This window comes from Cervus elaphus, chromosome 15 (genome assembly GCF_910594005.1).
Source record: "Cervus elaphus chromosome 15, mCerEla1.1, whole genome shotgun sequence".
NCBI lineage: Eukaryota > Metazoa > Chordata > Mammalia > Artiodactyla > Cervidae > Cervus > Cervus elaphus.
Window position 1 is genome coordinate 79,930,154 of NC_057829.1, and position 23,088 is coordinate 79,953,241.

A 23,088-nucleotide genomic window follows, 5' to 3' on the forward strand; every position below is an offset into this window, starting at 1 on the left:
TCGGTCCATGGAATTTCCCAGGCAAGAATACTGGAGTGGGTTGCCATGTCCTTCTCCAGGGGATCTTCCCAACCCAGGGATCGAAACCCTGTCTCCTGCTTGGCAGGCGGATTCTTCACCACTGAGCCACCAGTTCCACCCAAGTGGTCATTTATTTCCTACTGAGTAGGTCAAGTGTGCCTGAACAGGGGAACCCTGCAAGGACAGGGCCTCCCACCAGTTATAGAAGGCTCCATGCTCCCAGGCCCTCCAGGCTGCTCCTCCCACAGTCAACTTCCTGCTATAGAACACTGGGCTGCTCTCTAATTGACCTTGAAAGAGGCGGTGTTTACAGCTGCAACTTAGCAGCCATTGATCGTGAATTGATTAAGCCAGCGTTCTGAAAAGAACTACAGGAACAGGGACAAAGAACCCCGTGTTCCGAGGATTTCACACCATCCATTTGCATCCAGTGTGTGTGTGTGTTTTTAAAAAATAAACAAACAATTAATGAATTACTTAGGAGAGGAAACAGGTCCAAATTTTTCTCAGCAGGAGGGCACACTGGCTGCCTAGATCCTTGAAAGGGCATTCCCAGCCCTCATTAGTTCTAACTGGAGAGGTCTGTCCATTCTCCCAAGCCGGCAGCTGATCAGGGCTCAGAGGGTTGGGGCTTCGTCAGAGATTGTAAACTCTTTGGATCTGCTATTTTTTTCTTTTTTTTTGTGGCAGTTCCAGCACTTGGCAGGGCACCCGGAAAGAGCAGAAAACCTGGGTTCTCGTCTTGGCTCTGCCTGGCTGAGCTCGACTAGGCAACTGACCTCCCTTTTGGGGCCTCAGATCACTCGTGTGTAAAATGAGGGGGTTGGAAAAGAACACTGGTTTCTAAACCTTTTACTTTTTTTGCCCTGAAATCTGTTCTTTAAATGAAAGCTAAGTGGGTCTCCTCTTCCCCTCCAGCATGTTGAAATGAAAGTTGGAAAAAAAGATGGGGTAGGAAGAGGCAATGGGGTCCCCTACGCCCCCACTCCCAATCTACAGTCTGAGAAGTGGGATCCATGGAACTGCCCAGCTTCTGTGGCATGCAATGTGAAAACCACTTCATGCTCTCCTGCCCAGCTCTAATTGGAGTTGTTCCTCATCAGAAGAAGCCTAATGCTTGTAGTATCTAGGAGTTGTGCATGGTTGCTAGTAATAAAGTATTAGTCACTCAGTCGTGTCTGACACTTTGCGACCCCATGGACTGTCATCTGCCAGGTTCCTCTGTCTGAATTTCTCCAGGCAAGAATACTGGAGTGGGTAGACATTCCCTTCTCCAGGGGATCTTCCCAACCAAGGGATCGAACCCAGGTCTCTCGCATTGCAGGCAGATTCTTTACCTTCTGAGACACCACAGGAACCTGATAAGTAAAAGTTTAGGCAGATTGAGGGGGTTGTTCATTCCTTCGGTAATGAGAAGTCTGAAGGCAGGCACTCCACGAGTAGTATGGTAGCTCCACAGCATCATCTGGGAGAAGAGTTCCAAACTCCTTTTATTTTTCTATTCCTTTATTCTGAGCATATGGCTCCCATCCTCAAAGTTGGCTCATGGTTAGAAAATGGCTGCTGAAGCTCCAGACATCACACTCACATTCTAAACAAGAAAAAGGTGAAAGGGAAGAAGGGCAGACAAGCACTTGCCAATTCAGTCTGCTCCCTTTAAAAAGTTTCCCTGGTTGCATTACTGGAGATTCCGGCTGATGTCACCTTGGCAAGAACAGTGTCACATGACTACTGGTTGCAAAGGAAGCCAGAAAACATTAGTATCATCATTTTTTTAAACCAAGGTGTATTGGCACCCAGCATAAAATCGGTGTTCTGCTAATAATGACAAGCAGAGACTGGATATTGGGTGGGCCACAGGAAAAATCAACAGCTAACAGCTCCGGAGCACTTATTAAATACCGTGTATGTGTTATCTCATTTAATTCTCATAACTGCCTAGTGAGGTAAACACTCATCATTCCCATTGTATAGCTGAGGAAGTCAGAGCTCTAAGAAGTTAAGTGACTTGGCCATAGCAAACAAGTGATGAAGCCAAGATATTAACCCAGGCACTCAAGCTAGAGTCCAAACCCTTAACCACCAGATTATACTGCTATGGTAAAGACCAAAATGTAGATTACATGCAGGGCTTTTCAATGCTGTTTCAGCATCTTTAAAAAGGAGAGACACAGCAGTCCACAGTGCCTGCCTTTTCTCCTCCTCTGCAGTTTCCACATCCTCTTTCTCCTGGTTATGACAACCGTGGTGGCAGACTGAATTGGCTATGATGCATTTACCAGAAGCTAAGTGTTTTAGATACGGTTTGGAGGGAGTTAGGGGAAACATTTTCAGGGACTTGACTTACAGAAATGATTGATGAAGCAAGATTAAAAGAGCTAAGTCTATATGGGCTGGCACAGTATGAAAGGAAGGGAGGGAAGAAGGCAGCATGGAAGTTGAGCACGTAGGCAGCCTGAGAGTTCCAGAAACCTAGGGGAAGGCTGCGGTCCATGAAGCAGAGGGCTCACAACTCAGATCCCATTGGAAAAGGACCAACAGCAAGCCCATGGCAATGTCTTTTAAGTCGTTTCATATTTACAGACCACTTGGGCCACATTTTTCTCTTTTAATCATCACAATATTATCCCAGGTGACATCACATACCCCGGGCAGTGGGAGATCCAGGAGTGTGGACAGCATCAAAAGCAGCATCTTGGGCTTCCTTGGTGGTCCAGCAGTTAAGAATCCACCTGCCAGTACAGAGGACGAGGGTTTGATCCCGTCTAGGAAGATCCCACATGCTGCAGAGCAACTAAGCTCATGTGCCAAAAACGACTAGCTCACATGCCACAACTACTAAAGTTGCCTGTACACCCTGGGGCCCATGCCCCACAAAAGAGAAGCCAACTCAGTGAGAAGCCCACGCATCACAACTAGAAAGTAACACCCGCTTACCACAACTAGAGAAAACCCATGTGCAGCAGTGAAGAACCCAGAGCAGCCAAACATAAATAAATAAATAAAATTAGAAAGTGGCATCTTCATTCAGTACATCCACTATGACGTCCATTGTCATAGTTGCACAATAAAAGTTCTCTGTAGCTAATGCAGCTTAGAACCAAATCCATGGACATAGCCCTTGTGGGTCAGGATTTCTCTTAAGGGAAGTGCAACTTCAGCTTGTTCACCAGGAGGCAGACTTCCAGAAGAGAAAGTAGGAATACTCCACTGTAAGACCAAGGAGTAACGCAAACTAAATTCTCATGAGCCAACACAGAAAGAGCTAGCTCCTAACCTGGCATTTTATTTTCTAATTGAGTTCTTTTTTAACGGGGGCTTTCTGGGCTTTTGGTAACATTCTATATCTTGATCCATTTGTGAAAATTCACTGTGCTTCATTGAATTCATTGTGAAAATTCATATTTGCATTTTCTTTACCAAAAAAAAAAAAAAAACCCCAAACACACAAAAACAGGCATCTTCAACATTTCAAGGTGCTAAAATGGCATTCTGGTTAAGACTGTGATGTGGCAGAGACCACTGGGTGTCTCACAATCTCATTCTCTGCTTCCTCCTTAGAAGGAGACTCCTGATTTTTAACTGGGCACAGGGCTAGCTGGAATGAAGCTACTGTACATCTTCCACCTTCTCTTGCAACTGAGTGTTGCCTTGTGACCAAGTTCCGGGCAATGGGATATGTGATAATCATAGTAAGCAGTTTTAAGAAGTCACCTTCTTTCCTTCCCTTCTCCTTCTTGTTGACTTGAAAGTAGATGAAATGGCTGGATCTTTGCAGCTATCATAGTCCAGGAGGTGGAAATTGTGCTGTGGATGTTGGCACACAGCTCAGCTGGTCCTTGAGTATCACGTAGCTCCCACAGCAGCCTTAAACTGTTTTTCTCCAATTCCCTTTTTATAAAGGTGAATAAACTATCCTGCTTAAGCAGCTGTTTTGGGGTTTCTCTGATTTGTAGCCAAATTTAATCCCAATAGATATATAGGATGGACACCAAATTCAGACTCTTTTGAGGAGAAGGAGGAGAGGGTGTGATCAATTTCAATTCTATTGGTAAAATGTTTGTTTCTTAACCTAGGTGGTGGGCATACAGGTGGTACTTATGTTAAATTTTAAACTTTTGGGGGTATACCTAAGTATCACACATTAAATCTCTTTATATGTATTGGTAAAAATAGTGTCAAAGCAAGACCATGAGATACATAGAAAAATAATCAAATGGTGGCCGTTTGGGTCTTCACCCCAGCTCTGGGTTCAGATCAGCTTTGGTGTGAGAGCCCAAGTGCTATCTCTAAATAAGCTTCATGGACAGAATGAGCAAGATTTGAAGGGGCAAGGGTGGGTTCAGCCTGTGGATACCAAACCCAGTGTCTGGGAGCAGGAAGGGAAGAAGAAGAAGGTAAGAGCTTGGCACCATTCTCTCCCCCACTCTGCCCAGGCCCTGTCTGGGATGGGTCACCCAGAAGCGCTCACTGCAAACAAGCCATGGAAAGGTCTCTTTTTCCCATCCACCTACCTCATCCCTCTGCTCTCCACCAATCCCCACTTTTATTTTAAGGGAGTAAAAATAAATGTATTTAAAATCCTATATTTGCATGACAACAAATTCAACTGCTGCTGCTGCTTCTGCTAAGTCGCTTCAGTCGTGTCCGACTCTGTGCGACCCCATAAATGGCAGCCCACCAGGCTTCCCCGTCCCTGGGATTCTCCAGGCAAGAACACTGGAGTGGGTTGCCATTGCCTTCTCCAACAAATTCAACTAGATGTGGTTAAAGTGAAATATCCACAAAGCTTCCTCCTCTGGTCTAATCCTACCCTTAGGAGCTAGCCATGCTGAATAGCAGCGTGAGCCTGTGACTGCTGGCAAAGGCAAGTTTAAAGGCTGGAGCCCCAGGGAGACCAGGAAGATGTCTTGGTGGTGCAGGAGTAAAAAATCCGCTTGCCAGGGTGGGAGACCTAGGAGACTCGGGTTTGATTCCTGGGTTGGGAAGATCCCCCTGAGAAGGAACTGGTAACTCACTCCAGTATTCTTGCTTGGAGAGTTCCATGAACAGAGGAGCCTGGCGGGCTACAGTTCATGGAGTCGCAGAGTCGGCCAGGACTGAGAGATTGCACACAGTCCTCTGCCTAGGTACTGCCCATGGATATTGTAGGATGCTGTGGTAGGGAAGGGCTGCTCCTGCTGAAGGGTAGGCCTGGGAGCTCCTTGAACCTCTAAACTCCACGCCACTGCTTTCACTCCTCCTTCCACCTCCTTCCCCCTGAATGCATCTTCAGTTCTCACAATGGGGGCGCCCATCCAGGAAGCCAACCCTGATCTCTCTCCTCTCTGCAGGAATCCTCAGCCTCACCTTTGGGCCCCAGAGCTCATGAAGACATCATGGAAACACCTGCAGCCCTTTATAGCATGGACGTGAGCCTGTGTCTCCTCTGGCTTCGTAGAGCCCCTGGGGACAGGTTTCTCCCTCTGTTCTCTGAGTCCTCAGACGAGCTGGAGCCCACCCCATGCTTGCTGATTGAAAATGGGTGTTTGGCCCAGATGTCTGCTTGGAGCCACATCTAAGACAGCCTGTGTAGTGGGAGAGGCTCCCCACCTTCCCGGGTGCCTGAGCCAGTCACCACAATCCTCTCATCCTGACAAGAAAAAAACCCGCCAACCTCCGCTGGGCTGAGCCCTCTGAGAAGTGAGAGAAGATTCCAGAGCCGGAGCCTGGCCTGCCCGGACGGCTGAAGGCCTGGGACCGGAAATGGAGGGGCGGGGGCAGGAAGGGGGTAGGGGCCGGCGGTGAAGGCTCTCCAGGATCTACGGGCTGTGTGGCGGCAACTTCTCTGTCGCCTCCACGAATGCACCTCAAAGCAGGTGTCACTCTCCTCCCCTGTCACAGAGAGCACTAGGTCAGTGAGAGAGCTTACCCAGGGTTCCACTGCAGGAAAAGGAGGCCTGGCTTGGGCCAGTCTGCTTGCTTTTAAATAAGCAGAAGTTTGGGCCAGGGCATGCTGTGACTGCCATTTATGGGCCCACTGCACAGAGAGGCTGCTCACCTGCTGGGAGACGGGTCCAGTCTAAATAGGAAGACAAACAAGATGCTTCCAATTCAGTTCAGTTCAGTCTCTCAGTTGTGTCTGACTCTTTGTGATTCAGATTTGGATTGCAGCACGCCAGGTTTTCCTGTCCATCACCAACTCCCAGAGCTTGCTCAAACTCATGTCCATCGAGTTGGTGATGCCATCCAACCATCTCATCCTCTGTCATCCCCTTCTCCTCTTGCCTTCAGTCTTTCCCAGCATCAGGGTCTTTTCCAAGGAGTCAGTTCTTCACATCAGGTGGCCAAAGGGTTGGAGTTTCACCTTCAGCATCAGTCCTTCCAATGAATATTCAGGACTGATTTCCTTTAGGATGGACTGGTTGGGTCTCTTTGCAGTCCAAGGGACTCTCAAGAGTCTTCTCCAACACTACAGCTCAAAAGCATCCATTCCACACTGGAGCTCTATTGATATATAGACTCTATACCCACATCCCTGTATACACTGACACAATAAAGCTCAAAGCTCTTTAGTCCTGTTGCTAAAGGTTGCACAAGGAAACTATTTAAAACAAGCGTGTGGTGGCTGCGTCCAGGAGAGAAGAATGCACACTTGGGAAGAGAGATTTTGAAATCGCTGCTCAGCTGAGTGAACTTGGGCAAATGACTGCACTCCACTGAACTTCAGTTTCCGTGTCTGTAAAATGAAAACAGCCATGCTTTCCTTGCCTAGTTGTCCAAGGATTACCTGTATGTGAGGTATTTAACTCCAGCCTGGGCCATAGCAAGTGCTCAGTGAATGAGCTGTTATTATTGAAATGAATGTCACTAGTGCTACCATTGTGTGTGTGTGTGCTCAGTCATGTCCGACTCTGCGACCCCATGGACTGTAGCCTGCCAGGTTCCTCTGTCCATGGACTTCTCCAGGCAAGAACACTGGAGTGGGTTGCCATTTCCTTCTCCAGGTAATCTTCCTGAGCCAGAGATTGAACCTGCATCTCTTAAGTTGGCAGGAGAGTTCTTTACCACTAGCACCACCTGGGAAGCTACTATTAGGAGACATTTTTGTCTCCCCCAAACATCCAGCAGAGTACTGAGCCCATGGGGGCAGGAATTGTATCCTCCTCCCTCATTTCTGATCTCGGGTGCCCAGACATCGTCTGGCACAGAGGAGGCACTTGGTAAAGGTCTGCTGGGTTGAACTCAAGACTTGTTATTCTTCATTGTTATGGGGCACTCTGCCCTTATTCAAATCCTCTGAGTATATTATTCCTCTTGAACTTTTCCAAACGCCTGTGGAGCAGGCAGGACAGGTGATACTATTGTTCCCACTTTATGGCTGAAAAGCACTGAGGCTTAGAGCAGAGATGCCTCCTGCCCAAGTCATGTGGCTGAGCTGAGCTGAGGTCAGTCTCTTCAGACTGTGGGTTTCACGACCACTGTGTGTGAAAACCATCCACAGGAAGCGCATGGTGTTGCAATGAGCAGAGTTGGAAAGCCCTTGGGAGATGGCTCCCTCCATCACATCCCAGGGTTCTCTGCCCACAGATTCAGAAAGGGCTTCAGAGAATGACTCACTGTAGGTCATCTAAGTCACACTGATCTTGGCCCATTTTTCTACCCAGGCTCAGTCCTGCTCTGCATCTGAGGTGGATGCCAGCTGGACCTCCTGGCCCACCACAAAGGACCTGGAGAGCCTGTGGATTTCAGAGCAGGTCAGACAGGGACTGCCTGGGGCACTTGGAGGAACTGGAAGTACAGGGCCTTGGCTGGCTGCAGACAACACCTACAGGCTGCATCCTGGCCTGGTTGACAGCCTCACTGACAGGTTTAGTACTGGGTTTTATGACTTTGAAACTTAGTCACTGCCTAAGGAAGTCAGCCTGCTCAGAAACAAACATTTAGCAAAGCCATGACCCAGATGCTTAAGCAGGGTCCCACCCTTGGCAGAACTGGCCTCTGGAACCAAGTCTGGGGATACAGGAGGCAGCAAGGCTGGGGTCCTGGTATCCTTCAGTGACCCACATGGTTGTCCTTTATTTGCCCAAGTTTCCACTGCCGAGTTTTAAGGGAGCAGGAAGCAGATGTCTGCTACAACCAGAGACAGCCTGACAAAGGCCAAGGGCTTCTGATCCCTGTCCCAAGGCCTTCCTTGCGAGTTGAGTCTGACGGGGTGAAGAGCAGAGGTCTGGTTCATCCTGTGGTAGATAAATCAACCCCCCTCCTGGCTTTCAGTTCCTGCCCTGCAGATGAAAGACCAATCTCTGATCCAAAGCAGTTCAAGCCTGGATTCCTCCATGTTGTTCCCCACCCCCACCTTGGCCTCTATGAAAACTGGAAGCCTCTCCAGCATCTCTTCAGCCTTGACCCAGGTCTGCAATATACCCTTCCTGCGAGGCTGGAACAGGCCCAGGGGGAGTGGGGAGTGGGGATGCCCCTCAGCTCAGGTCACACAGCTGCCCTCCTGCTATGAGGACATGGGATCCTGCTTGGATCTCCACCTAATTGGGGACCTCGGCCCAGGCTGAAGAAGAGATGAGGTGCCCAGTTAACGGAAACCAGCCGTGACCTAGAGTTGGGCTCTGTAGCTCTTAAGTTTGGATGGGGAGGAGGAACTTGGAGGATGCCATTGATCTTAGGTTGGTTGCCTTGCCCAGTCCCCCTCAGAGCGTGGCTTTAGGACACTTGCCACATCATGTGTGTTCGTTCTCCAGGAGCTCACTTAACCCTTTCACCCTTGGTCAGGTCACCACTGTCACTTGCCTGATGATAACTGCAAGAGTCTTCTCATGGATCTCCTGGTTGGAGTGTTAGCTCCACTCCAGCCTCTTGAAATGAATAATAGTAATTATCTCTTTTTCCTTCTTTCCCTCACTGGGATTTTTATCTTCTTAAATACAATCCATCTCCTTCATTTCTCTTTCTCCCTTTCCAAGATGCTTAAGTTTTATTCTAAAAATTGCTCCCGCTTTCTAGTGAATTTTAATACCACAAAACCTGCTGTAATACCACAAAGTGAAGTGAAAGTTGCTCAGTCATGTCTGACTCTTTGTGACCCCATGGACTATATAGTCATTGGAATTCTCCAGGCTAGAATACTGGAGTGGGTAGCTGTTCCCTTCTCCAGGGGATCTTCCTAACCCAGGGATTGAACCCAAGTCTCCCGCATTGTGGGTGGATTCTTTACCAGCTGAGCCACTAAGGAAGCCCCAAAATACTGGAGTGGGTAGACTATCCCTTTTCCAATGGATCTCCCCAACCCAGGAATTGAACCGGGGTCTCCTGCATACTAGGGACAGCCTAGGACCACAAAACCTGCTATTAAACAGGCACTTAAATTTTTATACAAATGAATTAGGATAGCATCACTGGTAAGTCTATAAAACAACTAGGATAAACTTGTGCAACCCGGCAGCTCCAGGCTCTAGGGGCCAGTTGTCCAGTACTTCACATCCAAATTTACATCATCACAGATGATGTAATCAGATACTATACAGATACAGATACAATCAGTATCAGTGCAAAGGTTTTATTGAAGCAGCACCAATACCAACCTTTTGGAGGACTTTAGCCCCAGAAAGTCCTGGCTTTAAATCCCAACTCTGCCACACACTAATTTTATGACACAGGCCAAAGAATAAACCTCAATTCTAGTTTATCCATCTAGAAAATGATAGCAAACAAAACTTCATAGAATTGTTGTGACGTTTAAATGCTGTGTCAGCTAGCTATTGTTGTGTAACAATCAACCAGTACATCTCAGTGACATCCAACAACAAAATATTTATTTCTAATGTTTCCAAGGGTTGGCTGGGACCAGCTGCTGGAGCTGGGCTAGGCTGGGCAGCTCTGGTTCAAGCTATGTGTCTGGATAACTCCAGTCTCCTCCACGAATCTTACCGTGGGCCCAGGCTGAGGTGGCAACAGCTGCCTAGGGGAATCTCTTCTCATAGCAAGAGCAGAGACACAAGAAAAAGAACGCTCAAGCAAATTTCAAGTCCTTGCTTGCATCTTTTCTACTAACATCCCATTGTCTAAAGTAATGGGATGGCCCAAGGCAAAAGCATGGGTGCAGGGAGGAAGGAAGAATCAGAGTTGATAATTCGGGCAACCACAGAGGACAATGCTCACCGAAAGCAGCTATTCAGCTTCTGACATGTGGTAGGTGCTTAGTGAAAGGTAACCATGATCACTGCATGACCCCTTAGAGTCTGGGCAAAGCAAAGTGTCTCAGTCTCATCCTTGGTAAGCAGCAAAGTTAGGAATGGGCCTCAAAGCTTCTTGCTACTGGTCAACATTTTTTTAAGTGGTCCCATCACTAGCTTCCCACGTCTGACTTATCCCAACCTCATACACCAAGAGAGATACGTAGGATAGATGATAGGAAGGTAGAAGTGAGAACTTAGGCCACAGCAGCTGAAGACATGTCCAAGACTTGTAGATATCAAAGAGGATATTGATCAGCCCCACCATTCCCATTTGTTTAGAGATGCGGAACCTGTGGGAAGAACAAGGCCGTGCATTAGAATCCTGGTTCTGTCGCTCACTGGCTGGGTCACGGAGGGCTCCTGTATATGTAAGTTTTCTCTGAGTGGTCTATGTTAGGTCCCCACATCATTCACTCTCATGGTACCTTTGGCCTTTTTCCAACTATACTGTATTTACAGTGACATATAATCATTTATTTACTTGTGGGCTCATTTCTTTAATGTGGGCTTCCCTTGTGGCTCAGCTGGTAAAGAATCTGCCTGCAATGTGGGAGACCTGGGTTCAATTTCTGGGTTGGGAAGATCTCCTGGAGAAGGGAAAGGCTACCCACTCCAGGATTCTGGCCTGGAGAACTCCATGGACTGTATAGTCCATGGGGTTGAAAGAGTCAGACACGACTGAGCAACTTTCACTTTACTTCTTTAATGTGGGTCTTCCTCATCAGACTGTAAGCTGCATGAAGGCGGGGCCCATGTCTGTTTGGGTCAGTCCTTACCTAGTGCGAGGCACAGTACTTGGTATGTTCATTTGTAGGGTGAATGAATAGATAAATCCCAAGTCTCCAAGTTTCACTATCCTCATGTAAAATGTGAGACAATATGTTCTTTAAAGAGATAGTTTCTTCGAGAAATGTAAAGAAAACTACTAGGGGCATGCCTTCCACGGAGCCTGGCATGGTGTGGGTCCATGATCCATGGTTCATCTGCCCAGCACACCACCCTTAGTTTTTACCATCGAGTGGTTAAGGGTACAGAGTTCAGATGTGCAAAGCAGACCCGTACTTCTAGCTTCTCTTTCCAGCTCATTCTCCATCCCCTCAGGGACATTGGGGGCCTTAATGCTAGATTCCTGGGCTGCCTCCCTCAGCTGCTCCTGTCTAGCCTATAGAGAAACCCCTCCTCATTGATTGCCCCTCTATCCCCATCCCCCCTTCCTCATGCCCCCTAGGTCCTTCTGACTCAAGACTGTGATTTGCTAAGGACATACTGGTAATGTGTGATTCCTCATGGTGATTAAAATGCTGAAATCCTCTCATACCAGATGGTAAAAAGTACTAGTTCACGAGACTACAAAGCATCATTGTAGTCCTTGGCAGACATTAGCCCTGGCAGCCTAGAGGTTACCAGGTGGCCAGACGCTGGAGAGTAGGCTGGCAGCCCTTGATGGCACCAAGTGGATGGGGGCAGTGAGGGTAAGTGCCGTGCCAGCCCACTGCCCCAGAGCAGCCAGCACTGGTGGGTACAAGAGAGCAGGTGGCAAGGCAGGCAGCCACTGTGGCAGAGGCTCTCTCCCTCCAGACGACGGGGTAGGTGTGTGTGTTTCCAGCCATGACGTGTGGGCACAAGGCCATGCTTCACTGGCTGTAAGAGATGACCAGGTGTCAGGGACCTCGTGACCATCACCCTGATGGGGACGTCCTTGGGAGAATTTGATGCAGTCTTTCCTTCTCTCTTATGTACTTTATACTCAAGGCTTTGAAAAGTTAGGGATGTATAAACTACAGATTTCAGAAACATTCAGGAGGCGAATGCACAGCTAAGAATATGTCAAGGGAAGTTAAGCAGCTCTGAGGTTTGTAAGTCCACTAGGGCAGGATGGAGGCAGCATCCAGAACACTGCCCACTCCTCCCGCCCATGTCAGGGAGGTAAAGGACACATGCAAAGCTGAAGGTCTGGGTAGCACTGAGGATTTTTCAACTTTCACATACCATCTACTCAGGCTATGCCTGTGTGTGTGTCACTCAGTTGTGCCCAACTCTTTGCGACCCCCATGGACTGTAGCCCGCCAGGCTCCTCTGTCCATGAAATTCTCCAGGCAAGAATCCTGGATTGAACAGCCATTTCCTTCTCCAGAGGAACTCCCCAACCCAGGGATCGAACCCAGGTCACCTGTATTGCAGCCACCAGGGAAACCTCACACGATATTTACAATGTATCTAAATAAGTTTTCTCTGAAAAACAAAACAAAAAAGAAATTGATGCAGTCTAGATAGTCAATTGGGAACTTCCCCAGCAGCTCAATGGTAAAGAATCCGCCTGCCAATGCAAGAGACACAGGTTCGAACCCTGAGTCAGGAAGATTCCCTGGAGTAGGAAATGGCAACCCACTCCAGTATACTTACCTGGAAAATTCCATGGACGCAGGAGCCTTGCTGGCTATAGTCCATGGGGTCGCAAAAGAGTCAGATACAACAGAGCCACTGAGCATGCATGCACTAAGTCAGTCATGGCTCAGACAGGGACCTCCCAGCTAGTGGCAGCCAGAACAAATTAAAAAATCACTCACAAATGAGCTGGTAATTATTAGAGGGATTAAATGAACGATTTGTGTTACAACATTTATTCATAAGACGAAATGCCAGCATAATTTTAAGTTAGAGACAGAAGGTAGGAGTCTGTTTTGGATTTACGTAAGGACCAGGTGGTACATATTTTGCATATTCCCTTACTCTGGGCTCCTCCCAGGAATCCTTCTCAGGGTCCCTCATCAGTCTTGCAGTCACTCAATCCCACTTGGCTTTGTACCTGCTCTGACCTCAGAGTGGGGAAACTTAAAGACAATCAGGCCTTTCCTGGGTCAAAGGCGACTTCTCCTGCATAGCGCTTAAGTGTTTTTATGCTAAGTATTCTCTGTTTTTCTACATTAAGCCCTGTGATGGTTAATTTTATGTGTCAACTTGACTGGGCCACAGGTTGCCCAGATATTTGGTCAAACATTATTTCACATGTGTCTGTGAGGGTGGTTTTGGGTGAGATTAATATCTGAATCCACAGATGCTGGAAAGCTGATTACCCTCCTATAGTGGGTGGGCCTCATCTAAATAGTCAAAGACCTGGGTAGAATGAAAAGATTGACTCTTCTGCAAGTGAGAGAGAACTCCTCCTGCCTGACTGTTGAGCGCGAACATCAGCCTTTCCCTGCTTTTGGACAGGAACTGAAGCATCAGCTCTTCTCGGGTCTTCAGTCTGCTGGCTTTCAGACTGGAACATTCACCATCAGGTGTACGTACATGTCTCTTGATTTGCAGGCCTTTAGACCACACGTGCATGTCTCCAGTTAGCTGTTTCTCTGTCGGGCCCTGACTAATACCAGCCCCAGCTCCTCAGGCTCCCTTTTGCTCTCCCAGTTTTGGTGTGTGTGGTGTCCGTCAAGGGTTATGAGGAGGAAACCCTACCACCCCAGGAATCTGTGGGCCTGGCATTACACCTCTTGTTTCTGCTGCGTCCTTCCCCTCTTGTCATGTTGCTGAGTCCTGCTCTGGGCTGGGCAGAGCGATCCCAAAAAGATGGTGAACTGGCCCAGAGGGGTCATTCCCAAAAGCACACTCGGGGGTCACAGGGAGACTTCCACAGGGCTGGGCTTAGTGGGTGTTGATTTATGTCGCTTTTCCCAAAGATGAGAGGCTCAGCAGTGTCAGGGCTGCTAATCCGTCTCCGAATGGCTCCTGGCTCAACCCACATGGAATTAAATCCAGAATTAAAATTCAGAGCTTGTTCTGGACTTGAAGGGCAGACTTAGCTGTTTTCCTCAGGGATAAGGAGTGCCTGAGGCTGGCTTGGGAAGCACTGTCATGGTTGTTTGGAGCCCAGGGGCCGCTGGAATGGTGGATTGTCTGCTGTGTGTTGAGAGGAGACAGAGGTGCTGTCAGCAGGGGGTTTACAGATGTAATGGGGGAGCCTGGAGGGGGCACAGGAGGCTGACGGGCCCTCAGACAGGAACAGCCTCCTGGTCTCCCTCTTCCGGAATGTCAGCTCTCCCTGTAGGTGGGGTACGCCTACTGCTGTCTTTGAAGCTGCCACCTCCCCCTTAGCTTTGCTTTGCGTGTGTGCATGCTAAGTCACTTCAGTTGTGTCTGACTCTTTGTGACCCTACGGACGGTAGCCCACCAGGCTCCTCTGTCCACGGGGATTCTCCAGGCCAGAAAACTGAAGTGGGTTTCTATGCCCTCCTCCAGGATAGCCTTGTTTGAGTGTGTTAAAAAAAAAATATTCAAATGGGTAAAATTGAAGATCTAATTGGTTTTATTCAATGATTCAAGAATGCAGCAGCATCCCACCTAGTGAGTAGAGGATGCTCAGAGGAATTACACAAAATGGATGGCTTTTATAGACAGGAGGAGGGTGAGGCAAGGAAGCTCTCAGAAAAAGACAAAAAAGGATTGTTTCAGATCAGGTCACCTTCTTGGGGGCAGAGGCAGGGGATGAAGGTCTGTTATGCAGGTTACCTCGTCATCCTTTGGTGGGGGAAATGGAGATGGCCCTGTGATAGATGATCTCATTGGTGCTGAGCAGGAAATTCCAGACTGGCTGAGTACCATCACCTTCCTGGGGAAGGGCAAAACTATAGCTGTCAGGTCTGTTAGCAGAGGCTTTAGTACAGGTGATGTCATTTGGGGTCTTGGGGTTTCTCTTTAACAGGGGGCGTCTGTTTCTTTCCTGATTTTCTGGTAATGCTCACAGAGGCTGCCTGTGGCTGTGATGAGAGAAAGACAGGAGACAGAGGGATCCAGGTTGGAAGCTGATCTGTTCTTCCTTCACCTCAGCAAGCCTGCTTTTCACTTCACTCAGCCGTGCCGTTGGGCCTGTGCCCAGCTGATTCTCAGTTCAGTTTCCCCAGTGCCCAGGGCATAACCTAAATCTGGGGGACCCCACATGGCAGAATCCACTCAAGTGAGGAGGTGGGTAGTGGAGTAGATAATTCTGGAAGGACTATGTGGGTTCAAGTCCCAGCTCTCCCCTCTCAGGAGCTGTGTGACCCCATGTCAATGCATGTGTATGGGCCTCACTTTCTTCCTCCCACCTTTTGGAGTTGTTCCAGTTAATGTCATTTACAGATTGAATGAGTCAAGACCATAAAGCACAGAGTCAGGTTTATCATAAGCACTCAGTTATGTCAACTATGACATCATAATAAACTGTGCTTAATTATAGGAGGGCCACCATGTCCTTCTTAATTGCTCAGTGAGATGATGTACTTGCCAGGTGTTGCAAGGGTCCTGGGCCAGTTCTCTGAATTCTATTTCCTTCCTTTTCTCCTTAATGAAGGCCCTTTTCTTTCATTGTTGGTTGTAAGAGACTCAGCCTTCATCAATAAACCTGCAGAAATGTGATCAGGAGAGGAGGCATCCTGGTCTAAGATGTTACCTTGTCTTGAAAGGCTCAGCAGCAGGGGCCAGGTCCTCCTTGGCCCCAGGTAACTGTCCAAAGGCCTGGCTTTCTAATGGTCCAGGCCCCAAAGGCCTTTCAAAGTTAGCTTAACTCCATGGCATGCTCCCCACTGCTGCAGGACCAGGAGGAACTCACAAAAGGGGAACCCCCAGCCCTGGCACAACCAGCAGCCTGACTTGGGGCTTGCCTGGGGCAGCCAGTTTCTCTGCTCTCCCTTGCTTCTGAGTGAGCACCACTTTTCCCTCCTGATTTGCCTCCCTTTTGCTTGGGTATCTGTGTTGAGTAGTTCTATGTGTCAACTTGCCTGGGCCCCAGGGCACCCAGATATTTGGTAATACATTATTCTGTGTGTTTCTGTAAGGTTATTTCTGGATGAGGTTAACATGTAAATCAGGCTAAGTAAAGCAGATTGCCCTTCCTATACGGGTGGGCCACATCCAATCAGTTGAAGGCCTGAAGAGAACAAAAAGTTAGACCATCTCATGAGTAAGACCGAATTCCTCTCATCTGACTAAGATGTTGGCTTTTTCCTACCTTCTAAGGGAACTGAAGCACAGGTTCTTCCTGACCCTTGAGTCTGCCAGCTCTTGGGATAGAACTTATATCATTGGCTTTTCTGGTTCTCAGGCCTTCAGACTTGGACTGGAGCGACACCATTTGCTCTCCTTGGTCTCCAGCTTGCCGACTCACCCTGCAGATCCTGGGACTTGTCAGCCTTCATGTCATGTGAGCCAATTTGGTAGAATAAATCTTTGTATGTGCATGTGTTGTTGCTCAGTTGTGTCCAACTCTTTGCAAAACCCTGGACTGTAGCCCATGAGGCTCCTCTGTCCTTTGGATTTTACAGGTAAGAATACTGGAGTGGGTTGTCATTTCCTTCTTCAGAGAATCTTCCCAGCCCCGGGACTGAACCCACATCTCCTGTGTCTCCTGCTTTGGCAGGTGGATTCCTTACCACTGTGCCTCCTGCGAAGCCCCTTTCTATGTACATCTTGTTGGTTCTATTTTCTGGATTACCCTGACAATCACAGCACCCTACTCTGGTAGTGCAGGGACCTTCCTTCCAGGCTCCACAACCCTTTCCCCATTTCTCCCGTGTGGCCCAGGAGCCCCCCTGCTGAAGAGGCTACTAGCCCTCCCAAAGGGGCATGTCATTTGATACCCCTGGGCCTCTGACCCCTCCTGATCCATAAATGCCCACATGTTTCGGGCGCTCTGCTTGGCGTCAGCAAGAAGACATTGCCAATCCTGACTCCATCCTGGCTTCACTTGTTTAGAGGGAAGCAGAAAACGTGATGAATAAAATCCATCTGAGAGCCCCGACCTGGGTGTTGATCAGACCTTGTGTCAGAAGCAGCAGTGTTGCAATTAAGTAAATGGATGACCTCAATTCAGAGGCAGTGTTTGTTGAATTGAATCTTCAGCAGGTTAACTTTCCTCAGATGAGTAAAAATGATATTTGGGATTAAGTTTTCACTGTGCTGAATGCATTACTGGATTTCTGCTCCACGTCATTGGAAAGGGGACGTAACCTTCACTGAGGAGGTCTGCGGGGACTAGGACAGGTGGCTAGCTGCGGAGCGCGGAGTGACCACGGGGGATTAAGGCCGCACACGACTCATTTCACACTGAGAATAAGCTGATTTGTTTTTGTTTTTCAATAAGCCTTATTAAACTGTCTGCCACTCACGCTGGATCTGCAGCAACATCACAAGGCAGGGCTTGGCTGGCAGAAAAACCATTTGCCAACAACTGCGCCTTCCTGCGTCAGATCAGGCATGACCTGGCGAGCGTCGCTGCTGGGGGCCAGGGAAGGGCCGGAAGGCGCACTCTCGGGGAGCCGTTGCCAGGCTGCAGGGGCCACTGTACCAGGTCAGGTGGGCACGGCTGGCTCTCCTGCTGGTCTCCCTGTGTCTGTCAGTCTTTATGGAGCTCCTCCTAGTGAGGCTTTTCCTGACTGTACTTGATTTCCTGTTCAGATACCCTCACTTCCCCTTTCCCATCCTCTCCACTGGCCCCTCTAGAGACCCTGCCTTAGTGGTCTCTGGGGGGCTTCTCTGGCGGCTCAGTGGTAAAGAGTCTGCCTGCCAATGCAGGAGACAGGGGTCCGATCCCTGGTCCAGGAAGATTCCACGTGCAGAAGGATAAGCCCCCATGCTGTAACTACTGAACCTATGCTCTAGAGTCCAGGGGGTGCAATCACTGCGCCTACACGCTGCCACTACTGATGCCCGCGTGCCATAGCGCCTGTGCTCACAGTAAGGGAAGTGACTGCAGTAAGAAACTGGTGCCCCACAACGAAGGCTAGCCGCGACTCGAGAAAGCTTGAGCAGAGCAACAAAGACCCAGCGCAGCCAAAGCCAAATTTAAGAGGAAGTATGTTCTGGGAACGTTTGAGCATCCTCTGGATCCTTTCAGGAGACCCAAAAGGTCAAAACTCTTCTCATCAGAGAATACTATGCTGTTATTTGCGTTTTCCCCTTTCATTCTCTCACGAGTGTGCGGTGGGGTTTTCTGGAAGCCACCCGGTGTGGAATGATGTCATCCCCCTGATGGACTGTGCACCCCTCTGTTCTTGTTTGCTGCACATTTCTCAGCTTTAATTTTGAATGTGGAAAATGTCAATAGATACAAACCCCATGAGCCCTATGGGATTCTTCAAAATTCTTTAAGAGCGTAAAGACTAAAGAGTTTGAGAATCTCTGTTCTGTATCTTTCCTGTTTTTTTCCTTCAAGGTGAAGTACCATGTTTATTGTCATATTTATGTATGTTTTAACCTTTTAACACATATAAAACTGCTACTGTTTTGTTAGGTTCAGAAGTATTTTTAAAATGTGTAATCAACCAAGTTTTTTGTGTTATGTCCCAACTCCATTTTCCCCATGAACTCTATTTTTATTATGTGATTTTAAAAAATTGTTTTAATTGTGGTAAAATATACATAACATAGGGCTTCCCTGGTGGCTCAGATAGTAAAGAATCTGCCTGCAATGCAGGAGACCCAGGTTCAATCCCTGGCTCGGGAAGATCCCCTGGAGAAGGGTATGGCAGCCCACTCCATCACCCTTGCCTGGAGAATTCCATGGGCAGAGGAGCTTGGTGGGCTACAGTCGAGGAGGTCACAAACAGTCAGACACAAATGAGTGACTAACACTTTCACTTCCTCTGCTTTTGAAGCTATGAGGACTTAAATGCTGTATGCCTTAGGCTCTTCCTCTCTAAAACCAGGATGAACCACCCTCATCTCTGGGTGGTTGTGAGGATGAAGAAAGCCCCTGCAGGGACGACAGGGAGTTGTGCAGGAGGTGTCTGGCTGTGTGAAGGCCCGGGGCAAGGGAGAGTCTGGTACAAGGAGGACTGGAAGGTAAGGAGGGGGCAGCACCTCAGTTTGCCAAGTGAGGAGTGGATGGTGAGGAGCAGAGAGAAAAGAGGAGGAGAAGCCATGTCACGATGGGTCTCATGGTACTTGGAAAGTTTGGACTTTGCTCAGAGGCAGTAGGAAGCCACAGAAGGTTTTAGGCAAAAAGGGACAGTCAGATTTGCATTGCCTAAAGGTCCTTGGACTACAAGGCGATCCAACCAGTCAATTCTAAAGGAAATCAGTCCTGAATATTCATTGGAAGGACTGATGCTGAAGCTGAAGCTCCAATACTTTGGCCACCTGATGCAAAGAACTGACTCCTTGGAAAAGACCCTGATGCTGGGAAAAACTGAACGCAGGAAGAGAAGGGGACGACAGAAAATGAGATGGTTGGATGGTATCACTTCGATGGCCAAGCTTCCAGAGTTGGTGATGGACAGAGAAGCCTGGCATGCTAAAGTCCATGGGGTCGCAAAGAGTCGGACACAACTGAGTGACTGAACTGAACTGAAAGGTCAGTGTGAGCGTGTGTGGTGAGTGCACTGGTAGGGGACACGGTGGGAGATGGTGAGGACACTATTGCGGCAGCTGGGAAAGACGCAGCTGGGTGTCTTGACAGCAGAACCCCAGAGAAAGGCCCTTGGCATCTCTGATCTTTCCTAGAAGTTTCTCTTCCCTGCTTCGTGTTGCCTCTTCCTTTCAATGTACAGTCTCCCAAAACTTCATCATTATCCGAGCAGGCCTGGATCCACTGTCAGCACTCACCCCCTCTCGAGGTAAGCCAGACGTTAGCAGGACAGAGACCACTCCCTGCCCCTCGAGCATGCCCCACGGGGTGCCTCTATTCCAGGGCTTATCAAGGTGTTCAGAAACAAGCTGGCTTCTGGCTAGGGTATCTTTGCCAAGAGAATACGAGCTGATGCAGTCACTACGGTGGTCGCTTCTGGCTCCTCCTGTCCTCTGGTGCCCATCCCCAGGGGCCGTCGGACCATCTATCCAAGAGAGGTTGCTGTCGTAACACAATGCAGAGAACAAGAGTTCAATTTTTGCCTTTTCAGTTTTGGAAGCCAAGGTCCAGTGATGGAACAAAAGATCTGGAAGGCTGTGTGGCCAACCCAAGCCAATTCCCACATGCCCAGGAGAGAAGATCCAGTGAGTCCCAGTGAGGACTGGGTAGTCGGGGGGTGAAGGGGAGCAAGAGGCTGAGGTGGGCTTGTCTTCCTTGGCTGAATTCCTGTGTATACTATGAGTGGGGAGAGGGGAAGCAGGGAACACAACAGAACCTAAGTACGTTTGAAGATCTCTGAGCAGAAATGGGTATGTGCCCAGCCAAAGGACGCAGGAAAGGGCTCGGGTCTGTGCCCAGGAAAGGGGTTTGGATTCTGTTCTAACAGCTTTGGGAAGCCAGTGGGGATGAACCAGGGCTGATGAAGTCTGACTTACAGTTTTTAAAGACACTTTGGAAGAACTGAATCTGAAGTTCCAATACTTTGGCCACCTGATGCAAACAGCTGACTCACTGGAAAAGACCTTGATGCTGGGAAAGATTGAAAGCAGAAGAGGGCAACAGAGGATGAGATGGTTGGATGGCATCACCGATGCAATGGATATGAACTTGGGCAAGCTCTGGGAGATGGTGAAGGACAGGGAAGCCTGGCAAATTGTAGTCCATAGGGTTACAAAGAGTCGGACATGACTGAGTGACTGGACAACAACAAAGACACTCTGTTCAGGGTGGAGAATGGAATAAAGCAATGAACCTTTTGGTGTGGAAAGGAGAGAAAACTTTTTGTTACTTACAACCCATGATCCTTCCTAGGAGAGTGAACTCCATTATATGAAAGACCCTTCTGTCCCACTGTCAAAAATCTAGGGGCAGAGGCTGGAATAAATTGAATTTCAGTGTATAAGAAAAGGGAGGGATTTTATTTATTCTTGGCAACTGTTCTTCTGAGAGAGGACAGAAATATGGAGAGAAAAGGAAAGATCAAATAAAAGTCCAAAGATCACAGCCCCAATTTAGAAATGTTTGGGGGAATTTTTAGCAACAGGCATACTGAACTCTGAATTTTAAGTTATATGTACCTTAAAGTGGGCTTCCCAGGTGGTGCTAGTGGTAAAGAATCCCCCCGCCAATGCAGGAGATGCAAGAGATGTGGGTTCGATCCCTGGGTTGGGAAGACCCCCAGGAGAAGGAAATGGCAACCCACTCCAGTATTCTTGTCTGGAAAATTCCAAGAACAGAGGAGCCTGGTGGGCTACAAAGAGTCAGACACGACCCTTTGGGATCACAAAGAGTCAGACATAACTGAGTGACTGAACACAGCACATCTTAAGCTATAAATCCTTTCAGTTCCCCTAAAGTTTAAGTAGTTTGCATGCACAGTAAGAGGGTGTGTGTGTATATTACAGAAAAGGGCTTCATCTGGATTAACATGGCACAGGAAAAAAACTACATGTGTGGGATCATTAACAGAATTTCAGGGTTGCTCAGACTGTGGAATCAGTGGTGTCCCTAAAACTTCAACTACTCACCCTTCTCTCAGAAAACATGGCAGGGCACTGACCTGGGAAGATCTGTAGAATGGAGATTGGAAGCATTATTACTTAGAATTTAAGGAGCATGTCATCACCAGCTGGTATCTGATCTGTAAACACTTAGGTGTTTATAAATTAATTTTACGTTTTACCTAAAACTGACATGACATTATAAAAAAGGCTGTCCTTGAGAAATTATCACCCTCTGGTTTTGGAGTTGAAGATTATTCTGAGTAAGAACTGCAAGATCTTCTTAAGAAGTGATCAGGTGGTGTCTAGTACAATTTAAACACATACTTCCTCTGACTCTGCAATAAGGACTCTGCCCTACAATATCAAAACCCCAGAATGTCAGGAGAGATGCATAGTAATTATTTGTTATAATAATAACAAAATATAAACAAAACCCCCAACAACAACAAAACCCAACCTGGAAACAACCTGAATGTCCATCAACAGAAGACTGGTTATTAAAATCATGGTTACTGTAGACTGAATGTTTGCGTCCTCAAATTCATGTGTTGAAAACTAACCCTCAACATGATGGCAATTGGAGCTGGGGCTTTTGGAGGGTGCTTGGTCATGAGAGTGGGGCCCTCATGAGTGGGATTAGTGCTCTTAAAAAAGAGACCCCATGGAGCTCCCTCCCCTCTTCTGCCACATGAGGACACAGTGAGAAGGTCATCCCTGAAACAGGAAGCAGGTCTTCACCAATCACTGGACCTGCCAGTACCTTGATCTTGGATCTCCTAGCCTCCAGACTGTGAGGAATAAATTCCTGTTGTTTATAAGCCACCCGGACTGTGATATTTCTGTTACAATGGCCTGAAAGGACTAAGAAGACAATGGTACATCCTCACAAAGTGATGCAACAGAGCTGTTAAAGAAGAATGACCCAGATCTATCTCATGAGCTGGAACAATACCTGGACATATTGCTATATATTTTTTTTTTAACAAAGCAGGTTTAGGAATACTATGTTTCCCCATTTCATCTGGGGGAAAAAAAACCCAGCAGGTCAATGTGTTTTTATAAGCATTAAAAAAAAATTAGTGTATATATCAAAATAGCAATCCTCAGACAGTTAGGATTAAAAGGAGAGAGGGAAAGACCATCAACTTAAAAATATATATACCTATATAAATCTACTTCTGCTTCATTGACTATGCTAAAGCTTTTGACTGTGCAGATCACAACAAACTGTGGAAAATTCTTCAAGAGATGAGGATACCAGACCATCTTACCTGCCTCCTGAGAAATCTGTGTGCAGGTCAAGAAGTAACAGTTAGAACTTGACATGGAATAACAGGCTTGTTCCAAATAGGGAAAGGAGTACGTCAAGGCTGTATATTGTTACCTTGCTTATTTAACTTATATGCAGAGTACATCATGCAAAATGCTGGACTGAAAGAAGTACAAGCTGGAATCAAGATTGCTGGGAGAAATATCAATACCCTCAGATATGCAGATGACACCACCCTTATGGCAG

General features: G+C 47.8%; 1 long non-coding RNA gene across 6 annotated transcripts in view; it reads right to left on the reverse strand.

Annotated features, from left to right (window-relative positions):
* LOC122709027 overlaps positions 1-23,088 on the reverse strand; it is a 103,684-nt gene that overhangs the window by 18,970 nt on the left and 61,626 nt on the right. For 2 of the 6 annotated variants that reach the window (XR_006345387.1, XR_006345391.1), the window contains one exon: positions 12,648-14,856. The exons of 1 other annotated variant lie outside the window; for it this stretch is intronic. This is a non-coding gene — a long non-coding RNA (uncharacterized LOC122709027). Of the gene's footprint in view, positions 1-9,250; positions 10,541-12,647; positions 14,857-21,596; positions 21,639-23,088 lie in introns of those variants that run through there. 3 more of the 6 variants (XR_006345388.1, XR_006345389.1, XR_006345392.1) reach the window with 3 other exon arrangements.